Source organism: Orcinus orca, chromosome 15 (genome assembly GCF_937001465.1).
Source record: "Orcinus orca chromosome 15, mOrcOrc1.1, whole genome shotgun sequence".
Taxonomy (NCBI): Eukaryota; Metazoa; Chordata; class Mammalia; order Artiodactyla; family Delphinidae; genus Orcinus; species Orcinus orca.
The window spans coordinates 76,663,756-76,670,219 of NC_064573.1; the positions used below are offsets into that span (position 1 = coordinate 76,663,756).

The following is a 6,464-nucleotide window of genomic DNA, read 5'->3' on the forward strand; positions in this document are numbered from 1 at the left end:
TTTCATAGAGTAATGTCAATAAAGTATATGGTCTAAATCAGTATATTTAGATTATATATTTATATCTCTTTTTATGAGATCTTCCTTCTCCATGGTTGTATTAGTTATCTATTTCTGCATAAAAAATCACCATGAATTTAGCATCTTAAAACAATGCACATTTATTATCTCACAGTTTCTGCACATCAGAAATTCAGGCATAATTTACCTAGGCTCCCTCTTTTTGAGTCTCTCACAAGCTTGAAATCTAAGTATTGGCCAGGGTTGGGGTCCCATCTGAAAGCTCAACTGGGGAAGGTTTTTCTTCCAAGCTCACTTATGTTGTTGTCAGGATTCAGTTCCTTCTGGGCTATTGGGCTGAGAGCATCAGTTCCCAGATGGCTGTTAACCAGAAGCCACCCTCAGTTCCTTGTCACATGGGTCTCCCCAACATGGCAAGTTGCTTTATCAAAGCCAGCAAGGGAGAGAGTCTGAACAAGATAGAGTTTACAATTCCCCCCTGCCCCAAGAGGGGCAGGAATTCAGATGAGATGGCTTTCTCCACCTCTGGCTAAGACCGGGTTGCATTCCAATATCAGACCAGAGCATTGGAACCACCAGCCTTAGGAATCATGGTACATGGAAAAGCAGGAGATGGAAGTAAGCTGAGAACACAGGGCCTGGAGCAGGGGGTGCCAAACTTCTTCTGTAAAGAACCAAACGGTACATATTTCAGCTCCACAGGCCAGACAGTCACTGTGGCACACAGTGGCCATAGGCAGCACAGAGACAAATGGGTATAGCTGTTTTCTAATAAAACTTTATTTACAAAAATAGGCAGTGGGCCAGATTTGGCCCCTGGGCCATAAGTTTACCAACCCAGGATCTAGATCCAAATGGAACAGCTGTGAAATCCCAGCTGCACTGTGCTGTGTGTCCTTATATGTCACCTAAGTCTCTCGAGCCTTAGTCTCCCTCATGTGAAAATTCAGAAAAATAAGAGTACCAGCTTCACCATGTTGCTGTGAGAACCCTCACATTTTAAATACAAAGTATTTCACATCATTCTGGGAACTCAGTACACCAGGATAAAAGTCAGCTGTTACCACTGTCTGGTCTAGACTGCCAAGGTTCTGAACATAGCTCCACCCCTTCCCAGCTGGGTGACCTTGGGCACGTGATGAAACCTCTCTGTGCCTGACTTTCCCGTATGTAAAGTAGGAATAATAACAGTCATGAGAATTCAATAAAACAATGAATGCAAAATGTTTAGAATAATACCTGTGAAAGCACTCAAAAGTTAGCTTTAGTTATTGTTTTGTTATAATAGGATAAATTATAAATTATTGTTTTATAATGTTTCTCAGAGAAGAGATTGAATCAACAGAGTAAGGGGAAAATTCCTTCACAAGCAAAGAAAACAGCACCAAGAACCTTGCCTTTCCCCAAAACTCTTTAAGATGTGAGCCTTTCACCGAAGACACTGAGTGTAAAAATGTCTTTCTCTGCACCCACAGGCCAGCCAGGAGACAGCCACACTGAAACCAGCAGGGTCAAAGCTGAATAGTATTTATCACACTTTGCTTTGCCTCTAAATTCCTACTGAAGATGAAACACAACATTTTAGAACCTTCGTGGGAGCTTTGAGACAAAGTTATGGGATTGGGGGGGTGGGGGTGACTATTTTACTAAATGGATTATTTTCATCTGGTTTTAATCTTAGTTTCACATTTGTTTCAGCTTTTATTTAGTCTCCAGAATTTGCCATCAGCTTGTCAAAGACAAGTGATTCTTCAGCAACTATGTTCTCTTTTGTTATTCATATAATATATATGAATGTCTCTTCGGATGGGGGTTTTCCTACCACACACAGAAGCCAACACAATTAACTTTCCTTAAGGAAATTCCATCACCTTTGAGAAAAATGGTTCTTGATCCTCTCCTGTGAGTTGCTGCTACAACACACACACACACACACACACACACACACACACACACGTCCAAACAGCACTAAAGTAATTAAAGCAGCTGGGATTGATTGGGGTTTTGAGTGACCTTTTGGTAACTTACCTACGCCTGCCATTTAGAGAAAGAATAATTTATGATGCAAGTTGAAGTGCAGAAAACCAAGGCAGACAGAAAGAGAATTCTGATTAGCCAAGAGGGGTGAACTGTCAGAAGAGCCCCCGGAGCCCCTTGTCAAAACAGGGAACAAAAGCATTAAATGTCCAGGTTTGCCCAGACACAGACGCCTGCGGTTCCCAGGGTGCGTCTGCTCCTCTGGTTTGTAGAATCCAAGAATTTCAAGGCTAGGAAGGTCTTAAAGGTCTGACCAAGCCCACTCATTTGACAAATGAGGAAACTGAGGCTCAGAGGAGGGGCTGACCGGCTCCAGATTTGACTGTAGGTCACCTGCCTGTCAGGTGCTAAGTTTCCCACTTTATCTGTTGCACTCAAACCAGAGGGATCTTCAAACTCCAAGATGCCCTTTAATTGTAAATTATAAATAAGTTTGTGATTAAAGTTACAAGCTAAAATCGCGGAATGAAAACTTGACAACACCATGGATTATTTTCTGCCTTCTTCAATACCGTAACCTCAGCACCTAGACTAGCAGCTGCTATGTGGTAGATAATACATTTCTCTGGAATAAGCTTTCAGGAGCAATTGTCCCTGGATTCAAGAGATGCTGATGTAGTGCTGAGTAGGCTCTGTATCCAAAGTGGTACCCATTTGGGGTACCAAGTCAAGAAAACAAGAGATCTAGAGGCCCAATGTCTTTCATTTGCATTAAGATTATTACATGGCTTCCCAATTAACAGTCCCAGAGGCAGGGATGACCACTGATGAATCTCTGCAGCTAGGAGAATAGACTAAATGGTTGGGACTTCCCTAAATGCGTTCCCACCAGTGCTCTACCTCTGCTTCCGCTGTTACTCGCACCTGGGAAATACTTCACCCACCTCTGAATCTTCACATCCCACCCACATTTTAAAACCCAGCTTGCGTGCAACCTCCTCCATGAAGCGCTCTTTTCTTTTTCCTACACAGAAGCAACCCCTCCTTCTTTTGAGCTAACTTCCACACAGCTTTTGGGAACTTAGTTTAAATGCTACTTTGTCAGGGGAACCTTCTCTGACTTTCTGTATGAGGTCAGATTTTCCTACTTCTTATACTTTTACTCTCATATCACTAATTATGCTTTCTTTATTATCTGTCTTCCCCTTTTGGACAGTAAGTTTCATGGGAACAGAGACTATATCTGCTCTGTTTCACTGCTGTATCCCTAGAACCTAGCACAGTGCCTTGACCACAGGAGGCATGAATGGAAGGATGAATGGATGGATGGATGGATGGATGGATGGATGGTTGGATGGATAAATGGATTAATCAATGAATGGTTGAGTGAATTAACCAGTGAATGAAACAATGAATGAATGATGAATCAATGAATTAATCAAATGAATCAATGAATGAATCATTTATATGCTATTTATCCAATCTCTACCATGCTGTTGAATTTATGTTTCAAAGACAGAATAATGCAGTGGTTGAAAGTACGGTTTCTAACAGACTCACAGACATAGAGAACAGACTTCTGGCTGCCAAGGGGGAGGGGAGTGGAGGAGGGATGGATGGGGAGTTTGGGATTAGCAGATGCAGACTGGCATATATAGGATGGATAAACAAGGTCCTACTGTATAGCACAGGGAACTATATTCAATATCCTATGATAAACCATCATGGAAAAGAATATGAAAAAAAGTATATTTGTACAACTGAATCACTTCGCCGTATAGTAGAAATTAACACAACATTGCAAATCAACTCTGCTCAATAACATAAACTGAAAAAAATAAAAGTGTGGTTTCTAGAGTCAGGCCGCCTGAGATGAAATTTTAACTCTTTTTACCACCTGCATGGTGCTGGGCAAGCTCGTTAACATTTCTGAGCCTCCCTTTCCCCACCTATAAAGGAGAACAATCATACTGCCCACACCTCATGGGACGATTGTAGGTTTAAATGAGATAATGCACGTAAAGTGCCGGGCACATCACAAGTACTCAGTAAACGTTAGCTTTATTGTTCTGATTATTACCTCACTTCAGCACGAACTGTCAAATTCATCTTTGTAAGGCCCAACGCCTAGCAGAGTGCACACATTTGCTTCTCAAAAATATTGAACACTTAGGGCTTCCCTGGTGGCGCAGTGGTTGAGAGTCCGCCTGCCCGATGCAGGGGACGCGGGTTCGTGCCCCGGTCTGGGAGGATCCCACATGCCGTGGAGCGGCTGGGCCCGTGCCCCATGGCCGCTGAGCCTGCACTTCCGGAACCTGTGCTCCGCAACGGGAGAGGCCACAACAGTGAGAGGCCCGCGTACCGCAAAAAAAAAACAAAACATATTGAACACTTAGACGACCTAGAGGGATGGGATAGGGAGGATGGGAGGGAGGCTGAAGAGGGAGGGGATACAGGGATATGTACACGTATAGCTGATTCACTTTGTTATACAGCAGAAACTAACACAACATTGTAAAGCAATTATACTCCAATAAAGATTTAAAAAGGAGAAGACTGACTTTCCTTTGCTGTTTTAAACTTCGAAAAAAAAATATTGAACACTTAAATGGATATTTTAAACCTCTCTGCCAGGACACTTCAAAATTCTGAGAATGTCAAACATGTCAGCATCATAGCAGGAAGCTAAAGAGACGTGACAGCTAAATGTAATAGCTGATGCTAAGAAGGACATTCTTGGGTCCATTGACAAAGCTGGGTTACAGATGAAGATGAGATGAAAGTATTGCATCAATGCTAAATTCCCTGAAGTTGACAACTAGTGTGGTTACATGAGGCTATCCATATTCTTCGGAAATATACACTGAAATGTTCAGGGGTAAAAGACCATGATAGACGCAATTTACTCTCAAATGTTTCAGAAAAATCAGACACATATGAGAGAAAAGGAAAAAGCAGAGTAAAATATTGACAAGTGACTCCAGGTAAAGGACTATAGGTATTATTCATGCTATTCTTATTCTTGAAACTTTTCAATAAGTTTGAAATTATTTCCAGATAGAAAGATTTTTTTCAAATTATGGAATGAATCTGCAACCACCAAATTACAGTTCTGGGTTTTCAGATAATTGTTACACCTGAAGAACTATCTACTGAGCTAATCTCCAGTAGGGCATCAGCAGATAAGCCTGCAGAGGAGGCAAACACATGATTCCCGATCCCTCTTTCGGGGTAAACATTACCAATCAAGATGGCATCTTTAACAGTAAATCCAGACACAAACTCAGAATCCTTCTCAACACAGCTACTACCAAGCAAACGAGCTGACTCTCTGGATGAAATAGCCATGGACTTGACCCCTTTCTGAGAGTATTCAGTTCCAATGGGGACTCGTCAAAATTCAAAGCCTTTCTACACTTTTTTTTTTTTTGTCACACTTGTGGGATCTTAGTTCCCCAACCAGGGATTGAACCCAGGCCCTCCGCATTGAAAGTGCAGAGTCCTAACCACTGGACCACCAGGGAATGCCCCAAAGCCTTTCTAATGAAGGCGCATTAGCCCCTGGAACACCTAGGTAGAGGGTCTACAAACTACCATTCAAAACCTTACTTCCACCAAAACTTAGAATTGATTTTACTTTGGTGAAAGGAGGTTCTATGTGGTTGGAAGATTCTAGCAGTCAGATTCCTTTGTGTTTGATACCATCTCTTCCAACACACCTTCCAACTTGACAAGTTGCTTTAACCTTCCTGTGCCTCAGTTTCCCCATCTCCAATAAGGAACACACAACCCCCAGGCTGTTAGAAGGACCAGCTAAGGTAATGAATGTGAGCATCTTGTACCCTTTATGGCTAAATTATTTGATTATAGTGATCGTGATTACCAACATCATCATAATCATCATCTTTCCCCCTTTCTCTGCTCTCCAATTACCACAGCTAATGGAGTCCCGTTTCCCTTTAAAGTGTACAAAGCAGCTTCTGCCCAGAACATTTCCAGCTTGGGTTCTTCAACAGCCCACAGAGCTCTCCTGCCTTGAACCGGAATCATGCCCGAGTTTGGAGAGAGCAGTTACATGTCCATTTTCTTCGATTATCAGTGAAAGGTTAAGTGCTCCAGCCGTCAGCCTCAGATGCCCATCTGGGTTTTCCATTATGAGCGGAGGTAGACCAACCGGGTCTGCGAGTTCATTCTCTGGCCCTGGCTCTCCAGCTAATAGAACCTCAGCCACTCTCTTGAACGTAAAGCTTTATCTCCAGGCAAAGCCAACCAATTTAAATGGCACTCACAGCTCATGCCCGCAGGTCATGGGCTCTGAGTACTCCAAGGGGCTGGAGCAATAAAATCTATTAGGTCTCCTTTGTCCCATCTTGTTGTGAACTTATAAGAAAAAGGCACTAAGAGGATCGGTACCCAGAAAAACCTTCATAATTGTGGCTTCTACACAGCGAATGAGGACAATTACC

General features: G+C 42.5%; 1 non-coding gene across 1 annotated transcript; it reads right to left on the minus strand.

Moving 5' to 3' along the window:
• Positions 1 to 5,449: 5,449 nt before the first annotated feature.
• TRNAE-UUC (transfer RNA glutamic acid (anticodon UUC)) lies at positions 5,450 to 5,522 on the minus strand. The gene has a single exon. It is a non-coding gene; the product is annotated as a tRNA-Glu (tRNA).
• Positions 5,523 to 6,464: the final 942 nt, after the last annotated feature.